Source organism: Mustela nivalis (assembly GCF_964662115.1).
Source record: "Mustela nivalis genome assembly, chromosome: 4".
Lineage (NCBI taxonomy): Eukaryota > Metazoa > Chordata > Mammalia > Carnivora > Mustelidae > Mustela > Mustela nivalis.
In genome coordinates, this window is record NC_139023.1 from 78375618 (window position 1) to 78397512 (window position 21895).

The 21895-nt window shown below is 33.7% G+C and overlaps 1 long non-coding RNA gene across 1 annotated transcript; it reads right to left on the bottom strand.

Moving 5' to 3' along the window:
* Window positions 1–1072: 1072 nt before the first annotated feature.
* Window positions 1073–9039, bottom strand: LOC309863162. The gene is made up of 4 exons (XR_014310897.1): window positions 8912–9039; window positions 6369–6491; window positions 5664–5708; window positions 1073–1156 (listed from the first exon to the last, which is right to left on the bottom strand). It is a non-coding gene; the product is annotated as an uncharacterized lncRNA (long non-coding RNA).
* Between the last annotated feature and the right edge of the window lie 12856 nt (window positions 9040–21895).

Consider the following 21895-nt stretch of genomic DNA (forward strand, 5'->3'; position numbering starts at 1 on the left):
GAATTAGGGACACTTGGCTGGCACAGTCAGTTAGGCCCCTGCCTTCAGCTCGGGTCATGATCCCAGGGTCCTAGAATTGAGTCCCACGGCAGGGTCCTTTCTCTGCAGGAAACCTGCTTCTCTCTCTGCCTCTGCCTGCTTGTGCTTTCTCTCTCTCATTATGACAAATAAGTGAATAAATAATATATTTTTAAAAAGTAATGAATTACTACTACACACAAACATATTTATCTCTAAAATACTGTGATGCTTAAAATAAGATGGACATGAAAGTGTTCATACTGAAATATTCTATTTCTATGAAAATTCAAAAAAAGGAAAAACTAATTTATAGTGACAGATATGACATCAATGATTACCTTTGCCTGAAAATTAACAGCAAAAAGTGAGAGAGAAACTTTTTGGGGTGATAGAAATGATCTGTATCTTAATGTTATTTATATAGGAATATGTATTTCTTAAAACTCATCAAAATTATAAATTCCATTTCAATAAATTCAAGCAAAAATCTTGTTCAGAAAAGTGAACATTATGAGGAAGGATGTTGGAGTCATGTAACACAACTAAATATTTCTAGTACAAAATAGGATACTGTAATTAATCTGTTCACTCTGGCTGATAGAAACTGGTGGCCTACAAACTGCTAATTAGAATTACTTTTATATATTTTATTCCCATTTTAAAACACATGTTATTAATCAGAAGTGAAATTTGTTGGAGTGTCTGGTTGTCTCAGTCAGTAGAGCATATGATTTTTGATCTTGAAGCCATGCGTTTGAGCCCCACATTGGCAGTAGAGTTAAAAAAAGAAAAAAAGAATATCTTTTAAAAAGTAAAATTTGTTGAATTTATAAGTAATTGCCATAACTTATTATAAAATTAATTCTAAGATATTCTAATTTGAATGATAAATGTCCATTTAGTACTTTTGAGCTACTCTAACAAAACACCAAAGCCTGAGTGAGTCGTTTTTTAATACAACAGAAATTTATTTCTCACAATTCTGGAACTGAGAAGTTAAAGATCAAGGCAATAAAGTTAAAGATCAAAGCAGAGCTGGTGTCTGGTGAGAGCTTACTTTCTGATATATAGATGACCATCTTCTTCCTGTGTCTTTACATGGCAGAAGGGACTAGGGAGCTCTCCAGGCGGTCTTCTGTAAGGACATTAAACCTATTCATGAGGGCTTCATACTTAGGACTTAATCATCTCTCAAAGCCCCTATATTCAGTAATGTCACATGCAGAATTGGTTTCAACATACAAATGGGGTTTATAAATATTCAGTTGCTAACAACACGTAAATATTGTCGCTAATTATGCCAATAATTACTCATCCTCTTGTTCACATTTTTGTTGTTGCTCCTGAACAGTTTGATCCATTTCTATTTAATTTTTCTTGGTCTGCCTCTTATTATCTCTTTGTAAGTAGTAGCATGTGTTAGCATTACATCAATCCCTATTCTCTGTAGTCTCCGGGTTTCTGCTCTAATCTGAGAACTGCAAAGCACGCTGGGCACGCAGGACTCTATTCAAACCCTTGTGCTAAGAAATTTGAACAAACCCTAGCATGCCTTCCAACTATTTCAGATGGAGTCATTAGGAGCATCCCACCGTCCTTTAAAACTTGGCTTGAGAAAGCTCAAGGCTGCCAAAAGAATTTGCTACTTGTTCCAGCTAAGAACTCCCTGTCCTAGAGCATTTATTTTTTAAAAAGCTTCCTCTGTTCTTTTGATAAATATATGTATGTATCTCCTATAACCCAGTAGTATCTTTCTCAAGGACCTGGAAGCCATGCCTTTGAAATTTCTTTCAGAAAGGATAAGGACTCTGTCTCCCAAACTTTGTTGCAGAATAAAATTCTACCTTCAATATTGCCAGGTAGCAGACCCAGCTATCTGAATGGCTTTTACACTAACCAAGCCTTCATAATTTTTCATTTCCCTGACAAGACTAAGCCTCCACTTGTCTCTTCTCTAATCCCTCATTATCTCATAAAGTACCCAGACATCTCTGCACAAATCTGGATCAGCCACAAAACTTTTCCCTACTGCCAGTAGTTGTAGAATAAAATGTTTCCATTAGTTTAGTTAATGTCCAGCTTTATCTTTGACCAACTAGAGTTAAAATGATGATGTAACACAGTAAGTTAAACATACAAATGTTTCTTCAAAGTGGACTAATTAGTCAATACTATCATGAACACCATCATCAAAATTATTCCTATTTCTAAATTTAAATTGTATTTATAATGAGTAGTTTACTCAAATCAGTAAAGAAAATAAAATCGTTTTATTAAAGTTCATAACCTTCAAAATTCACTTTATTGAAAATTCATTCAATTGTTATTGAACATTTTTAAAAAATTTGAGTTAATCTGTATAATATGGTTCTGATTGTAAGCGTTTAAGAATATTTGTTGACTTTAAATCATTTCTTATTTGCTAGAATCCAGGAGAGGTAAACATGACTTCACTAGAGAAGAGAAAAAGAATAAATAAAACATTTCTGAAAATCACAGATAGCAATGCATTGTATATTATTTAAAAGGCAAACTTTAGAATCATATTACTATTCTTAGAAATTGTATGATGTACATGAATTGTTTTTATAAATTTTAGGAAATAGTAACTAAAAGTAGGAATAAAATGATGACAATTATTTTTACAAATTTTAGCAAACACAAAATTCTTTAGGAATTTTTAGAATTATTAAAAATTATCTCAAGGTTTCAAAGCAATCAGAGATAACTAGATTCTTCCTTTTTGCTATTTTGCATTTCATTCTAAATCTTAAACTTCCCCTGTTTATTATTATCTTTTAAATATTTTCTATATTTTCATATGTTCATTTTAAAATGAGCTTAAGCAGGTTAGTTTATAGATTTAGAATCTTTGTAGTAAATAACAATCTAGATTTACTTTTTTTTAAACCTCAAATGAGAATGCCTTTCATCTTTGCTACTGAAAATAGATGATAGATAGATGATAGATAGATGATAGACAGATGGATATTGTGTATGAAAGGCAATCAATTATTATCGGAGAAAAATAACCTGAGTCTAGTGATTAAAATAAAACATTTCTGAAGATAGAAATTATAATTGCTTTACTGATCTTAAGCTGCACTTTATACTCTGAATAAATTAGGCCATTATTATTCTATGTTCAAATTCCTAAGGGTATCTTGCCTTTGGTTTGTATCTATTTAATTCAGATCAGTTAGTGAACACCTTTGGTTAATGTCATGATATTTCCATTATAAAATTCAAACTCTCCTGAAAGAAGTGTGTCAAGTTACTACCCTTCAGTGAAGGTGCATTCCTTTAAAGACTCTTTGCTTTTGGAGATTCTTTAGAATGTGTTTTAAGAGGAGAAGTTATTAAGAAACACTGTACAAATGTGCAATTGATTCATTCAATCTATTTCTTGCTATCATGCTATTTTTGTACATTTATCATTTCTAATAAAGTCTTTTGTATTTTTTTATTTTTCTTCATTTCACTTGTCCTGTTCTAATCCATTTTCTTGCACACTCATATCCAATATATTTACCTGTCACACTTTTATTGTTTTCCAATGTGAATCCTACAAAGAAGAGCTTTTTCAGTTGAGTAGAGCTCACAGCATTCATTTATAGCCAATCAATTGTGCAAGTGGTATAATGAATAATCAGAATATGGGAAAAATTATCAAAATAGAAAAGAGTAATAAATATAAATGAGACAGGACTAATCATTCCTTGAATATTGCCAGGATAATACTACTTTTGATTTCATACAAAATGAAAATTACAAAACATTTATCAATTTGTTTTATCCTGAATGCAAATGTCAGATCATATAGGATATTCTTGGGGATACAGAACATAGAAAATACTAAGTGAAGATGGTCTGTATAAAGTTGAAGTCCTAAATTTAGGGTGAAGTCATAAGGATTTTGGGCTTTAAACATTTCAGAAATCACATTTAGAAGCTTTTAAACACTGCTGTGCTTGAAAGTTTATTTTTTCTTAGTTTACCAAACTCATGGGCAAGAATCCCACTGAGAACAAAAGTATTATTATTCATTAGTTCATTTTGTTGACCTTGAGATGTCAGCATCATGTGTATAGCTAGCAATATTGTAGGTAAATAAAAGAAAAAAGCAGACAGAGAAAGTAAGTAAAATGCATAAGTAGGAAGAAATGCTAAGAAAAATGTCCTTTTCTAGAAGCTTGAAGTAAAGATTAGATTATAGTTTGCAGCATCAAGGGCACATAGGAATGGCATGCAATGATCATGATTTATGGAAGTATTTTAGAAGGTGGAAAATCAATATATATTCTAAGAGTTCTGTTTTGCCCAGATTAATCTGAACTGTTCTCTCTCTTTTCATATCACACTGGCTTAATTGTGATAGTGATTTTAAAGTATATTCACATACACCCACAGTTATATGTACACATATATATCAGAACACTTTATTCTAATTAAAATACACATGTATGCATGTATTTAGCTTCACGAATTAAATATAAAAATCACTTTCAGAATACTCACATTTAGAGTTTTGAAATTTGAATAGGTTAATTGAATGTTTAATTGTGGAAATTTTAAGAATTAAAATTAACAAATCACTAGTCTATGTTTAAAATGCTCCGGATTATTAGGCAAAATATAACTCCAATTCTGACTTCTTATATTTAAATGAACCCTACATTTTTTTGTAGGACTTAGCAAAATTTATTAATGAGACAGTAAGGTGTTCATGAATTACCTGTTAGCCCCAAATACATAGGCAAGAGTGCCAGGATTTGGGGACGTTATCTACACTCATTTTGATAGAGTCAAACCAAGAGAGAAAGACAGGTGGTAAACTAACTGATCCTAATGCACATCTATTACAAGCCATGTTCATCTGGGGATCTGGACAGAACATTAAATTCTTATTTTAACATCTCATTTTAAATTCTCAATGCCATTGCGAGAAAAAAGGTTGTCTTCCACCTCAAAAATCTGTATAGGATATATATATATATATATATATACACACACAAGCCAGTTATTGGGAGAGTAAAATACATTAAGAAATCAGTTTTACTTAAACAAAGAAAAGTTGAGAAACCCCCCACAGTAAAATGCAAATAGATGACATAAAGACAGATAGATTGATTGATTTATAAACTGCTTGTATGGTTATTTTCAGTTTGGGTTTTAGACAATAGTGACCTTGGTAATCCCCTGAGTGTGATAGTCCACCTCCTCATTGAGTTGTTGACAGTATTGTTTTACCTAAACAAAATATAATATTTGTATTTTATAAACACATAAGTGTTTCCTAAATTAAATATATATGGCAAAAAAGTGAAGCAGAAACAGGTTATGTGACTGCGTTTGTTGTTATGGGATTGTGAGGCCTAAAAGGACTCTTTTGGTAAAATTAAAGTTTGTTTAGAAATTAAGGTTTATCTTTTAAAACGTGCCTTCCAAGAGCTTTTTAATACTAAGTCAAGCATATCTTATACATTATTAAGGAACTAAAATTGTTACATACTGCTCAGCTCTCTTAGCATGAGTTTAAAATCAAGTCTAAGAACTTTGTTGGCATGAGAAATTTATTATTTTTATCCTTAGAACCTATACATTTGGATGCTAAGTTGAACTTGTCATATTTCCAAACTTACATGAATATAAAATGTCCTTAGAATAGCCAGTGCTTTAATATTTTCCTAGAAATACAAAAAAAAACTATTTTGGTGATTTTATTATGAATACCTATTCATTTTATAATACAAAATGCATGTGAAAATAATTATTGAGAAAAAATTTATAATATAAACATCTGTCAATAATCACTTCATATAATTCAGAAACTGATATTTTACTACTTCCATTAAAATACAAAATGAAACAACCACCGTGTTTAGTTAATACTCTGGTTACAAGTATAATCTTTAATGGACTATATTGGTTATTACAAATATAATAGATGAATATTATAGATAGGTATATGTTGATAAAGATATATAAATAGTAAATGCAGAAGTAACAAATTATTATTATTATTAAAGAAATAACTAATAAGTGTTTATTCAAATATGAATAAGAGAATTTAAATGAATCTAAATGGCTGTTATGAAATACATCTTCATGTATCATACAAAGCAGTAAATGAGCAAAAAGTCTTGTTAGACTGTTTGTCTCCCAGACTGTGTGAAATCATTAAATAAAAGAAAAAGAAATGATAGAGTGAATCATTTCATGACATTTGCAAGACAAATTCTGAATGTATCCCTTGGCAGGGTGTAGCTTATATCTGATATGTTATATATCAGCATTTTATGCTCCTTAAAATTTTTAAAGAACTTAACTTCCTTTCCATTACTAACTTGCACTTTCACTGGAAATGTTCTGAATTCTCTTCTGTTTGTGTTTCAACCTCCTTGCATCCACACCTAAACACTTAAATAAGTCATATCACTTGCAGTTGATCATTCAGAATTCTCTACCTTCTAAAAAAAAAAATGTTAACTCAAATTTATGTAGTAAGCTCTCTATACATTTCCAAACATCAGTTATCTCTTTAACAAAGATAAATTATTAAAATACCAGCAACTATGAAATTCAGTTGAGTGGATTACAACTTTGGTTTCCTTCCAGTTAAATGGAGAACCCCTACTTCCTCAGGTTGGGAAGGGGAGTTTTTGACCCTACAAGGTTTGTACAGGAACCATCATGGCAGCCTTTCTCCATGGTTGGGGAGGGGCTTGGTTGTTATAATGCAAATACATTACAGTAAGTCTAGGACTTGCCCTGGGGCAGAAGTGGAAGAGGAGAGCATATGCTCTGCATTTATGGCTATTGTTTTGTCAGCCTCAAGGTCTTGGAAGCCAGAAGGTCAGGTTGTAGTGCCCCTGTCCCCAAACCCAGGGTTTTAATTTATGTAATTAATTTATTTTTTAAATTAAATTAAATTAAATTTATTTGTCATAGTCCTTGCCTCCAGCTCATGTCTCTATCATTCCCCTTCAAGGACTTGGGACTCTGCCTCCCAGCATTTCTTCTCCTCTGATCTAGCTTCTCAGATCTAGAAAAGAGGTTTATTTTTTTTTTTTAATTTTTTAAAATATTACTTATTTATTTGACAGAGAGAGGGAACACAAGCAGGGGGAGTGGAAGAGGGAGAAGCAGGCTTCCCGCTGAGCAGAGAGCCTGGTGCAGTGCTTGATTCCAGAACCCTGGAGTCATGACCTGAGCCGAAGGCAGATACTTAATGACTGAGCCACGCAGGCAACCCAAAAGAGAAGGTTTAAATAGAAGGTTGATATTGAAATATTTGTAAGTGCATTATTTAAAATTCATATTCTAAAAAAATTAGAATGAATGAATGAATGAATGAATGAATAAAACATATTCCACTGCAGAATCCATCATGGGCATATTATTCCTCATAATGGAACACACTGTAGATATAGGTTCTAAAACATTGCAAATCGGTAAACACCAGTTTTTCATCTTCATTCATAAATAATACCTCATCTAAGTAGAAAATTCACTGGTGGCAGGCTCCCCCCCCCCATTTTATTCCACTGTCTTCTGATGTGTGTTGTTGCATAAGAGGTATCACAGCAAACTAATTTTTTGTTTCTTTGTTTTTGGTGTTAATTTGTGCTTTACTTGTCTGGGAGCTTTTCCAGATTTTCCCTTCTATTTTAGAGTTCAACATTTTTACCAGTATTTCGGCTCTACCCTGCTGAAATGAAACTAAATTAGCCTTTTTAATCTTCTGACTCAAAATCTCTTTAAGTTCAATACAATTTTTTGTACTATTTTTGTGAAGTCCCTTGTTTTCCAGCAGCTTTTCCATACTTCTGAATGTTTCTCACTTGCATTTTAAGTTTCTGCAGTGTTTTTCAATTTTCCCATCTTTTCTTTCCTTTGTTATTACCATTTCTTTGTATTTTGTAGTGTTCATTCCATTTTATCTTTCAGCACTCTAATGTAGGTCATAATAGTAACATCTACTGGAACAATTACATATAGATACCTTACATTTTAAAGGTAATATTTCTACTCCAAAAATATTTGTTCTAATGTAGAATTTGAAGTGCTCAACTCTTTCCCCATTTTCTCCTCTTCCTACTCTTCCTACTCTCTCTCTTTTTTTACACTTAAGTATGCTATTTATGTATTTTCCTTCTTTTTATTCCCAGTTAAGTGTATGTCACTTTTTTTTTCAAGGTTTTATTTATATTCCAGTTAGTTAACATATAGTGTAATATTGGTCAAGAGAATTTAGCAATTCATCACTTACCTACAACACCCAGTGCTCATCACAAGTACCCTCTTTAATCCCTATCACCCATTTAACACAACCCCCATCTACCTCCTCTGTAGAGACCCTGTTTCTTCTCTATAGTTAAGAGTCTGTTTTATCTCTCTCTTTCCCCCCAATGTTCATTTGTTTTGCTTCTAAACTCCACATAGAAATGAAATTATATGTCATTTGTCTTTCTCTGACTTATTTCGTTTAGCATAATACTCTCTAGCTCCACCCATGTCTAACAAATGACAAGATTCATTCTTTCTTATAGTTGAGTAACACCCCATTACACATACTCACACACACACACACACACACACACACACATACCCCACCACCACCACCACCTCTTTATTCATTCATCAGTAAGTGGACATTTGAGCTTTTTTCATAATTTGACTATTGTTCATAATACTGTTATAAACATTGGGGTGCGTCTGCCCCTTCAAATCTGTATTTTTGTAGCCTTTCTTCCTCCTTTATTTTTTTTTCCTTAATCTTTCTCCTTCTTGTTTTCCTTCTCTTTCCTCCTTCTGTTACTCAATTTGTTATCTGTCTCCTCCTCCGAAGCTTATTCTACTAACAAAAACTTTTTTTTTTTTTTTTTACCATTTTGATTAATTTCCTTTATGTGGCTTCTAGGTCATCCATCTCAGTTTTAAAGCTGTTTTCTTTGTGGATACTCAAACATAGTTTATGCTGGCTGGCAGATAGAGATTTCGGTCTTCAGAAGTGGTAGCCTCTGTTCCATCAAGCCTGCAATGAGCCAGGCTGTGTTCTTTAGTACCAAGAGGAATTCTCTCTGCTCTCCAGTTCAACTGCCAGAATTAGAGCTCGCTCTCTATGGGTCCCCAAAACGCCAAATGCCAAGGTCACACTCACCGGGTGTTTTCTGCCAGAAAACAACTATTAGTAATGGAATTCAGAAGTGAGGGCAGGAACATGTATTCAAAATAAAGAAAGCAGCTTTCTGACAGCATAATTTTAGAATTATTCTGTACCTTGTATACACATAGCACCTTAATTTTATTGATAACATTAACTGTACGAATATTTATTGAACTCCTAATATGTGCCAGTTGTACAGAATACATTGGAATTAAGGCTTTGATAACTAGAAATAAAAGGCAAATGGAAATAGTGCTTTTTTTTAAAGATTTTATTTATTTATTTGACAGAAAGAGATCATAAGCAGGCAGAGAGGCAGGCAGAGAGAGGAGAAAGCAGGCTCCCTGCTGAGCAGAGAGTCCGATGCGGGGCTCGATCCCAGAACCCTGAGATCATGACCTGAGTTGAAGGCAGAGGCTTTAACTCACTGAGCCACCCAGGCGCCCCTGGAAATAGTGCTTTATACATAGTTATTGCTTCACAAAAGTTATTAAAAAGAGATGTATTAAAAGTCAGTGATTCAATGATGTTGCTGTGCTCTTTTTTTCCTGTGTGAGGAGGTAAAAAAAATACAATAATTATCAGCACAGTATTGTGCCTGAAGTGATTCATATTAAGATGCCAGAACTTTTACTTTTCATTGTTTTTGTACTGTTACTGAAAATGTCAACATAGTGGAAAAGGAAAAACAAGTCTTGGTATAATTATGAAAATAGTTTTGACTTGGTGAACCCCCTAAAATGTCTTCCCTAAAAGAGGGAACTCTAAGTATCTGTGAACCACATGTTAGGAATAAGTGTCCTCAGAAATCTTAGGTAACATCAGATATTGGCACCAAGTTAGGGTGAGAGATGGTTTGTGGAAAGGAAGGAAAACCAAACAAAACAAAAAAGCAATCTAACCAAACCAAACAAGATAGAACCAAATAAAAAGAAAGTTGAAAGCTTCTGACACATTTCTCTGACTCTCAATTTTATTCTTATTAGTTAATGCTGGATAATTTGTAATACATTGAAAATATGAATATTTATCACAAGCATGTTTTACTGATTTTTTGCACTTTAATAGATTCCTTTATAAGATCTATAATTCTTAGACTTCAAATTTTATTTAAATATATACTTTCTTTGACTCTATTAGTCTCCTTAAGGAAAACTACTTTCACAAATTATTTATGCTGTAAGAATAACTGCAAAGAAGAGTGAATTCATTGAGATCTTAACATTTTAACCGCGCCCCCCCCAAAAAAGCCAACAGTATGCACCATGTTTAGTCTAAATATATCTTTTCATGGGGTGCCTCGGTGGCTCAGTTAAGTCTCCCATTCTTGATTTCTGGTCAGGTCATATTCTCAGGGCCCTGAAACCAGGCCCTGCATTGGGCTCCCTGCTCAATAGGGAGTCTACTTCTCCCTCTTTTTTTGCCTCACCCCCACCACTTGCATTCTCTCTCACATTCTCTTTCTCTCTCAAATAAAATCTTGAAGAAAAAAAATTGAGACCCAACCTCATACTGACTGGAAGTATCTCATTTAAATATAGACATAGATAAATTTAAAGGAATGGGATGGAGGAATACATTCCACACAAGTATTAACATCCAGAAAGTAATTTAAAGGGAAATTAAATAATAATATAGAGTCAATTCTACAGGAAGTTAAAAAAATCCTAAATGTGTATTTACCTAACATCAGAGTTTTGAAATACATTAGGATAAAATATACACATTTAAAAAATAAAAACAGAAAAATCTAAAAGTGTATTTGGAAACATCAGTACTTCTCTCAAAAACTGATAGAATAAGTAGGTAAATTATCATACAATTTGGTCAAATTGACATTAATAAAACATCTCACATAACAGCAGAACATATTCTTCTTAAATCTGCAAGAAACAATAACCATGGTAGACCATATTTTATATAATAAAATAACTTTTGACAAATTTAAAAGAAGAACAATTATACAAAGTATGTTCTTGGATCCTAAATGAGTAATCTTGCACATTAAAAACAAAGATACTTGATTGTGGAGCATAGCAAATAGCATGGAGGACAAGGGGTGTTAGAGAGGAGAAGGGAGTTGGGGTAAATTGGAAGGGGAGGTGAATCATGAGAGACTATGGACTCTGTAAAACAATCTGAGGGGTTTGAAGTGGCGGGGGAGTGGGAGGTTGGGGTACCAGGTGGTGGGTATTATAGAGGGCACGGATTGCATGGAGCACTGGGTGGGGTGAAAAATAATGAATATTGTTTTTCTGAAAATAAATAAGTTAATTTAAAAAAAGAAAAAAAAACAAAGATACTTGAAAAACTAACTCAAAAATTATATGTACCCTTATGCTCATTGCAGTATTATTACAATAGCCTAGATATGGAAATGACCTAGGTGTCCATTTGTATGAATCGATAAAGAACCTGCATGTTATTTAGCCATAAAAAAATCAAATCTTGCCATTTCTAACAACCTGGAGGGACCTTAAGAGCATTATGCTAAGAGACAGGGAATAAGATAGGAAAAGATAAAAATTGTAGGATCTCACTTATGTGCAGAATCTGATAACAAAACCAACCAACCAACCAAACAAACAAAAAGCTAGTAGATATAGAAAACAGATTGGTGGTTACTAGACACAAGGGATAGGAGACATGAGTATAATTAAAAGATATCTGGGAAATTTCCAGATAATTGGGAAAAAATTCACATCAACATAATCCATATGTTAAAGACAAAGTCTAAGAGAAATTCAAAATATTTTCAAATGAATAAAGGTAAAAAAAAATATGTCAAAATGTGTCGATATAGCCACAGCATTGCTTAGAGGGAAATTTATGTCATTAAAAACTTGCATTGGAAAAGCAAGATCTAAAATCAAGTAATGTAAAACTTCACTATAAGAAACTAGGGAAAGGAGAACAAGTTAGTTGAATAAGAAAATAATAATTTAAAAAAAAACAGAGTAGAAATCAATAAAATTAGGAAAACCACAACAAAACAGAAGAAAGGTCTTTGAAAATATCAGCATTATTGATAAGCCTCTACTAATGCTGACTAAAAAAAGAAAAAGAAAAACACAGAATAAAAAATATTATCAATATGAAAAGTGGAAGAAATTACATTATTGATCATCTGGTATTTATACAAAAAAATCTTATGTTAATAAATTTGACAAGTTATATAAAATAGGCAATTTCTTGAAAACCTCAAACTACCAAAACCCAATCAAGATGAAATACATAATTTAATAATTCTACACTTACTAAATAAATTGATCTTTTTTTGGTTAAAAGCCTTCTAAAAAAGAAAACTCCAGGGCCAGAAAGTTTCACGTTTAAATTTGAATAAAATTTAAGGAAAAAATTAATACCAATATTTCATAATATGTTCCAGAAAATAAACAAAAGAGGGAACACTTCCTACATATTTCTATGAGACCAGAATAATACTAATATCAAGCAGACACAGATAATCTATATACTAATATCTTTCATTAATACACACACACAGTGTTTGAGCCTGCAAATGCAGTCTCAACAGGGTACAATGAAGACTATAGAAAGTGAATCTAACTGCATGATTAAAAAAATGATAGGTGAGATGGGTGGATGGATAGATAAATTGGAAGGTTGATAGATTAAATGATAAATGATACATACATACATACATGCATTCATATATAGACAGAATTTAAGTTCGAGAGATGGGGAAAAAGACCTGACCCACGTATTTTGGAAAACTGTGTCTGTATGTGTGTGTGTGTGTGTGTGTGTGTGTGTGTTTGGAAACTCTAATGTTAAATACAAAAGAAATGTATGTAAACACTATACTCTAGGTAGTGAATTTCTTTAGCACAGGGATACAATTAATACAGCAGCCCCCTTATCCAGGATTTTGCTTCCCACAGTTTTAGTTACCCATGGTTAAGTGTGATCTGGAAGCAGATAATCCTTTTTCTGAATATCATCAGAAGCTCAACAGTAGCCTAAGACAACATCACAATGTGTATGCCATTCCCCTCCTTTCCTCTCAACATACAGGCATTTTATCATCTCATATCATCACAAGATGAAGGTTGAACAGAATACAATAAGGTATTTTGAGATAAAGAGAGAGACCACATTTACATAACTTTTATTATGGTATATTGTTAAAATTGTTCTGTTATTAGAGATTATTGTTAATCTTTTACTTGGCCTAATTTGTAAATTTTATCATAGCCATGTATGCATTGGAAAAAATATTATATATATAGAGTTTGGTTCTATCTGAAGTTTAGACATCTACTAGGGGTCTTGGAACATATACCCACAGATAATGGGGGACTCCTATAACTCTGAAACTGCTTTTAATTTATGCAGTCTCTAAATTTGGGTTCAGAGTCAAATGAAATGATCTTCCACCTTATTCACAGCTTTAATAAAATATAAATCAATAATCATATTTGACACATCAATTTTAAGATATTTCTTGGGGCACCTGGGTGGCTCAGTGGGTTAAAGCCTCTGCCTTCGGCTCAGATCACGATCCCAGGGTCCTGGGATCCAGTCCCGCATCAGGCACCTGGGTGGCTCAGTGGGTTAAAGCCTCTGCCTTCGGCTCAGATCACGATCCCAGAGTCCTCGGATCGAGCCCCGAGTCGGGCTTTCCACTTGGCGGGGACCCTGCTTCCCCTCCCTTTCTCTGCCTGCCTCCCTCTGCCTCTATATATTTCTTGGGGCGCCTGGGTGGCTCAGTGGATTAAGCCTCTGCCTTCGGCTGAAGTCATGATCCCAGGGTCCTGGGATCAAGCCCCACATCGGGCTCTCTGCTCAGTAGTGAGCCTGCTTCCTCCTCTCTTTCTGCCTGCCTTTCTGCCTACTTGTGATCTCTCTCTCTGACAAATAAATAAATAAAATCTTTAAAAAAATATATTTCTTGAAAATTTATTTTTGGTTAATGGAGAGAAGGAAAGAACAATCTGATTTAGATGTAATATAGTTAGGCTTCCTCAATTACTATTCAAAGAAATTCCAGGCCTTGATACGGAGTGTTGTCAAACCTTCTGCTTGACAGCAATTTTAGAAGCTGCTGACAAGTCACAGGGTAATGAGCTTTTCCTAAACCTCATCTTATACTAACGTCATTGAATTAGCTATAGAAAGATAAATGTTTATGTGTGTATTTGACTTGAAATTGACCCTCAATCCTGAGAAATATAGCCTATTATTAAAACAAAATTGACAAACAGGAAAATAATATGTGAGATAATATTATTTTTTATTGCTTAAAACTAAAGCACAAGATGACACAAGATGAATAGCAAACAGTGTGAGTATGGAGAATGACACAAGATGAATAGCAAATAGTGTGAGTAATAGAATCAAATTACACACATATAAAATGAAAGAGATGAGGGATTTTTTTTCTTTTATAATGATATCACTAATCATATTTACTACAAACCTACAGCAATCATTCTTAAAATATACTTTTAAATTAAGAATATGTGCAACACAGACTTTATGGTGTCCTCAAAATCTTTCTGTTATAAGCCTGTTTGCTCATCCTCAATCCGAATTGTTTTGACAATCTTAAGGGAAAGATCAATAATTTCTAGGAAGAGATAACTGATATTTAACAGAATATTTTTCCATATTAAACACCAGAATTGTGGTTCACCATAATAATAATGCATATATATACACATATGTATATATATATATGTATATGTATATGCAGTTTAACTGGAGAAAAACTAAACAACCAAGAAATTATGAAAAAATATGCTTTCCCCCTAAATCATAAAAGAAACAGCTCCAAGTAATATCTAAAAGAATACCAGATATAAAATGAATTATCTAATAAAAGCCAAATCTAAAAAAGGTTAAATAAAATCATAGTAAATGATTACTTTATTTGGAGCTGTGGATAATCTCATCAGCCTGTCTTTTATCTGTATATCTAAACACAGCCTTTATTAACACATATGACCATTTCTAGAACCTGATTTCATCTCAGCTTCTCATTTAGTGATCACAATGTATTATGTATGTATGTGTGCTTGGTTACAAATAATAATTTGGCAAAAGGAAATTGCTAATACTTCAATGATGAATAAATGTCACTTTCACTAAGAAATACACTACTAATGAAGAAAATGCATTATTGGTTCTCATATTCAGAAATTAAGCAGAAGATTAGAAAGCTTGCCATAAATATACATAATTACACAGTATTATAGAACACATTTTTATTCTTATCTAACATAAAATTATATTTTATTATCTTTTATATTGTTAAATGTTCAATAAAGAGAAAGTCAATATTCCTTTTACCACTCGGTCTACTTTTATGTTAGTTTTAATTTTATTGAGATATCCATTGGCAGGATTTTTAACACTCTAATAACTCACTTCTGTATATAAGAAAAGGTTATATATAGAGAGAAAGCTAAGAAATATTAGCATTTTGGGTTGTTTCAAAGTCATCACCTCCAAATCTAAAACACAGAAAAAATAGCTACCCAGACATTGCACTTCTTGGTTGTTCAAATAAATCAGGTTTTTCAAAGTCAGGTTGAGGCAGAGGGAGGTTGAAATGTAATAATACACTGAGATAGGGCTTTCACACTTCCTTTTACTGTTTCTGACTTAGAATTATCTATTTATTTTAAAAATAATATTGTCAGACACATGTAAAAATTCACATACTTTAAATTTGGAGTGGGAGAGACTACCTTGATTTTCAATCCTTCATATTCATCCATGAAGATAAATAAGAAAAAGGGTAAAAAGTACAGTATAGACTTATGTCAGATACCTGTGCATTAAATTCTTTTTGAAACAAATACATTCAAGCAATTGGAACTTGTAATGAATTTGAAATGATAAATCATTTTGTATATGGAGATTAGTTACTTCAGTTTTCCATTATCAATGAATATATACACATACACACACACGTACACACATATACACACATATGCATATATACATGTATATGATATACATATAATATATATGACATATATAGAGATAGATATACCAACACTCATAGAGTGAATTTTTATTTGATGGTTTTATTATGAGTGTGTAGACTTAATAAAGAAATTTTATTTGCCTGTCAGTTGCACAAAGCAGAAAAAGAGTGAGGGATCAAAGCTTTTCTTCCTGTTGCCCCATTTTTAGTGAATTTCCCGAAGCTTTGCTGGCTGCTGTAGCAAGCTACCAAAAAATATATCATGACTGAAACATTGCACAAGTACATGTGTCATTTATTACAAATCCAATAGAGGTTTTCTTGGATAGTTCTAATTCAAGAGGTGATGGAGAGACACAAGATCTTCCATCCTCATGGTGCTATCACTCTTGTCTTTGGACATAGACGGGCATGTGTCTCTGTCCTGCTCACATTTCTTCAGCTGGAACTATGCCTAAATTCCAGTTAGACAGGAAGAGAGTAGGAAGGAAGATGAAAGGCATGTGATAGATGAGTGACTCCCTTTATAAAATCCATGGCAATTTCTCCTAGTAAGTGTCCCCTATATCCTTTGCCCAAGTATGTGGGTTTTCTTGTTTGTTTGTTTCTGACATAATTGTAAATAATTGTAAGGGAGGTTGAGAAATATATTTTTGTTTATTTTTTTGTTATGCATACTGTAAACCTAAATAAAGCTGAAGTTTATGTCCCATGGACAGATGAGATTGATGCATGCTACACATTATAAAGTTAGACATGTTCCTCTCTGTTACTACTGATGTCGACAGTACTTTATTGCACCTCCAACCAATGGTGCTACTCTATATTCATGAGCAGTCAACAATTCTGATTTCCTAAACTATTTATTATTTATAAACCTATATGTATATATATATATAACCTAATTATTATTAGCTCAACCTTCTATCCACTTATAATGACAGAGAAAGGACTATTGATGATTAAATAGGAAAATAAAGACTCTTATGTCCCAGGAAAGCTATTTTGAATATCATAGCACTTTCCATTGATATATATAACACTAAAGTATTGGCTAATTTTAACTCTTCATCCACCTTCATAATGTACGCTGAGTCGTAATAATTACTTCAAAATAGTAATGTCTTAGCAAAAGGGTTTCATAAAAGTCATAGACCCCCACTGTTGCCAAATTAGCCATTATAGAAGGCATAAATCCAGGGAGCAACAACTTGTCCTTATGAACTTTCTAAGTCCTATTGTACTTCTCATTTTCCCTTCCTGAATATCACTACCTCCGGCCACATCTATCTGGAGATACCTGCTTATCTCATATTGGCCATAATTAGAGTGTCCACAGGCTCTGGTATGCCAGACAGTTATAGTTTTCTCTTGTCCCAACATTCTATCCAGTGAACAACTCTACTCTCACTTTTAGAAGTATCTGTTTGGGGGCGCCTGGGTGGCTCAGTGGTTTGGGCTGCTGCCTTCGGCTCAGGTCATGATCTCAGGGTCCTGGGATCGAGCCCCGCATCAGGCTCTCTGCTCCACAGGAAGCCTGCTTCCCTCTCTCTTTCTCTCTCTCTCTGCCTGCCTCTCTGCCTACTTGTGATCTCTGCCTGTCAAATAAATAAATAAAATCTTTAAAAAAAAAAAAAAAAGAAGTATCTGTTTGGATAACAGTTTTAGTGGTCACCTAACTAAAAAGTTCATGGACAGAGTTAAGTGATCACGCAGGTTCCTTATGGAGGAGGATACACAGTTCTTGGATTGTTTGCCCCTGGATTCCCACTATAGTATCAGGCAATAAAAATATCCAGAAGATTTAATCACAAAATAACCCTCAAACTCTTAATAATATGTAATGTAATCACAAAATAACCCTCAAACTCTTAATACTAGTAACAAAAGTAACATTAATTACAAACAAAGACTAAGCATATTTAAAATAATTCAATAAGGTTTCAATGTTTCACAATTTGAAGGGCTGTGACTATCAATGTTAAACCAACATTCAACAGGGCTTCTCAAGCTTTAATGTAAATATAAATCACTCTAGAGGTTTTTCCAAAACCCAGATTCCGACTGATGCTTTGGGTGGGAAATAAGATTCTCTGTCTCTAGCAAATGTCCAATTGCTGTAGATGAGTTGATCATACATTAGCCTTGTCTATTTTAAGATAATTAATTTGAACTTGGAAAATGCAATTGGTTCCATTTATCAAAAGTAAATAGCAATACTAGTACTCTTTGAATTCAGATGCTTGGTTTTGGTGCATAAAAGATTAGAGATAAATTAAACTGAGCAAGTTTTTTTTTAATTTAAATTCAAATTAGTTAACATATAGTTTATTATTAGATTCAGGGTAGAATTTAGTGATTCATCAGTTGCATATAACATCCAGTGCTCATTACATCAAGTGCCATCCTTAATGCCTATCACCTAATCTCCCCATCCCCCACCACCCTCCCCTCCAGCAACACTGTTTACTTCCCACAGTTAAGAGTCTCTAATGGCATGCCTCTCTGTTTTTATCCTATTTTATATTTCTTTCCCTTCCCTTAGGTTCATCTGTTTTGTTTCTTAATTTTCCACATATGACTGAAATCATATGGTATTTGTCTTTCTCTGACTGACTTATTTTACTTAGCATAATACACTAGTTCCATCTACATCATTGCAAATGACAAGTTTCCATTCTTTTGATGGCTGAGTAATAATATTCTATCATATATATATATATGATAGATATGTATATCATATATATATCAATCACACCTTCTATATCCATTCATCTCTCACTGGACATGTGGGTTTTTTCCATCTTTGGCAATTCTGGACATTATTGATATAAATATTAGGGTGCATGTGCTTCTTTAAATTGCCAATTTTGTGTCCTTTGGATAAATGCCTAATAGTGTAACTCCTGGGTCAGAGGGTAGCTCTATTTTTAAATTTTTGAGGAAACTCCACACTGTTTTCTAGACTGCCTGCACCTGTTCACATTCCTATCAACAGTGAAGAAAGGTTCCTCTTTCTCCACATCCTTGCCAGCATCTCTCGTTTTCTGAATTGCTAATTTTAGCCATTCTGATGGGTGTGACATGTTAGCTCACTGTACTTTTAATTTGTATTTCTCTGATGATGAGTGATATTGACCATTTCTTTTTCACATATCTATTAGCCACTTGTATGTCTTCTTTGAAGATATGCCTGTTGGCTGTTTTGTTGTTGTTGTTGTTGTTTTGTTGATAAGTTCTTTGTAGATTTTGAATGACAGCCATTTATCTGATATGTCATTTGCAACTATCTTCTCCTCCCATTCTGTAGGTTGCCTTTTAGTTTTGTTGTTTCCTTTGCTACAGAAACTTTTTATCTTGAAGAAGTCCCAAAGCAAGAAGTTGCTGCAGCCTAGGTCAAAGAGGGTGCTCCCTGTGTTCTTCTCTAGGATTTTGATGTATTCCTGTCTCACATTTAGATCTTTTATCTATTTTAAATTTATTTTTGTGTATGGTGTGAAAAGTGGTCTAGTTTCATTCTTCTGCATGTTGCTGTCCAGTTTTCCAAGCACCAATTGTTGAAGAGACTTCTTTCTATTTGATATTTTTTCTTGCTTTTTCCAAGATTAGTTGAACAAAGGGTTGGCAGTACATTTCTGAGTTTTCTATTCTGTTCCATTGATCAAAGTGTCCGCTTTTGTGCCAGGACCCCATTGTCTTATTGACTACAGCTTTTTATTATAGCTTAAAGTCCAGAATTATTGTGCCTCCAGATTTTATTTTCCTTTTCAAAATTACTTGAATATTCAGGGTTTTTCTGGTTCTATACACATTTTAGAATTTTTTGTTCCAGATCTGTGAAAAATGCTGCTGTTTTTTTGATAGAGATTCCATTAAATGTGTAGATTATTTTGCATAGTATGGACATCTTAACAATATTTTTCTTCCAATCCAGGTGCAGGGAATGGTTTTCCAGTTTTTGGTGTCTTCCTCAATTTCTTTCCCAAGTGTTCTATATTTTCAGAGTACAGATATTTCAACTCTTTGGTTGGGCTTATTTCTAGGTCTATTATGGGTTTTGGTCTATCATAAATGGGATTGATTCCTTGATTTCTTTTTCTACTGCTTCATTGTGAGTATATAGAAATGCAACAGGTTTCTATGTGTTAATTTTATATTTTGCAACTTTGCTGAATTCCTGTTTCAGTCCTAGCAGACTCTTGGTGGATTCTGGTTTTTTTTTTTTATTGTTTTGTTTTGCTTTTGTTGTTTTTTTTTTTAATTTTATTTATTTATTTGACAGGCAGAGATCACAAGTAGGCAGAGAGGCAGGCAGAGAGAGAAAGAGAGAGAGAGAGAGAGGAGGGGGAAGCCTCCCTGCTGAGCAGGGAGCCTGATGCAGGGCTTGATCTTAGGACCTTGGGATCATGACCTGAGTCGATGTCAGTGGATTTAAGCCACTGAACCACCCAGGCACCCGCCTTTTGGGTTTTCAGCATGGACTATAAAGTCATCTACAAAGAGTAAAAGTGTGACTTCGTTGCAAATTTGTATGCCTTTTATTTCTTTTTGTTGTCTAGTTGCCGAGGCTAGAACTTTCAGTACTATGTTGCACAATAGTAGTGATACTGGACATCCTTGTTGTGTTCCTGAACATAGTGAAAAAGTTCTCATTTTATCCCTACTGAGAATGATTTTAGCTGTGGGGTCTTTCATATACAACCTTTATGATGTTGAGGTATGTTCCTTCTATCCCTACTTTGTCGAGGGTTTTTATCAGGAAAGGACGTTTGTATTTGTCAACTGCTTTTTAAGTCATCTATCAAGAGGATCATATGGTTCTTATTCTTTCCTTCATTAATGTTGTGTGCCATGTAGATTGATTTGCGGTTTTGAACCCCCTCTGCATCCCAGAAAAAATCCCACTAGGTTATGATGAATAATCCTTTTAGTGTACTGTTGGATTCTATTAACTAACATCTTGGTGAGAATTTTTGTATCCATGTTCATTGGAGATAATCATCTGTAATTCTCCTTTTTGGTGTTTTTTTAATTTTTTAAAAATTTTTTTATACATTTAATATATTTTTATCCCCAGGGGTACAGGTCTGTGAATCACCAGGTTTACACACTTCATGGCACTCACCATAGCACATACCCTCCCCAATGTCCATAACCCCACCCCCTTCTCCCAAACCCCCTCCACCCAGCAACCCGCAGTTTGTTTTGTGAGATTAAGAGTCACTTATGGTTTGTCTCCCTCCCAATCCCATCTTGTTTCATTTATTCTTCTCCTACCCACTTAGCCCCCCATGTTGCATCTTCACTTCCTCATATCAGGGAGATCATATGATAGTTGTCTTTCTCTGATTCACTTATTTCGCTAAGCATGATACCCTCTAGTTCCATCCATGTCATCGCAAATGGCAATATTTTATGTCTTTTGATGGCTGCATAGTATTCCATAGTGTATATATACCACTTCTCCCTTATCCATTCATCTGTTGATGGACATCTAGGTTCTTTCCATGGTTTGGCTATTGCAGACATTGCTGCGATAAACATTCGGGTGCACATGCCCCTTTGGATCACTACGTTTGTATCTTTAGGGTAAATAACCAGTAGTGCAATTGCTGGGTCATAGGATAGTTCTATTTTCAACATTCTGAGGAACTTCCATGCTGTTTTCCAGAGTGGCTGCACCAGCTTGCATTCCTACCAACAGTGTAGGAGGGTTCCCCTTTCTCCACATCCTCGCCAGCATCTGTCAT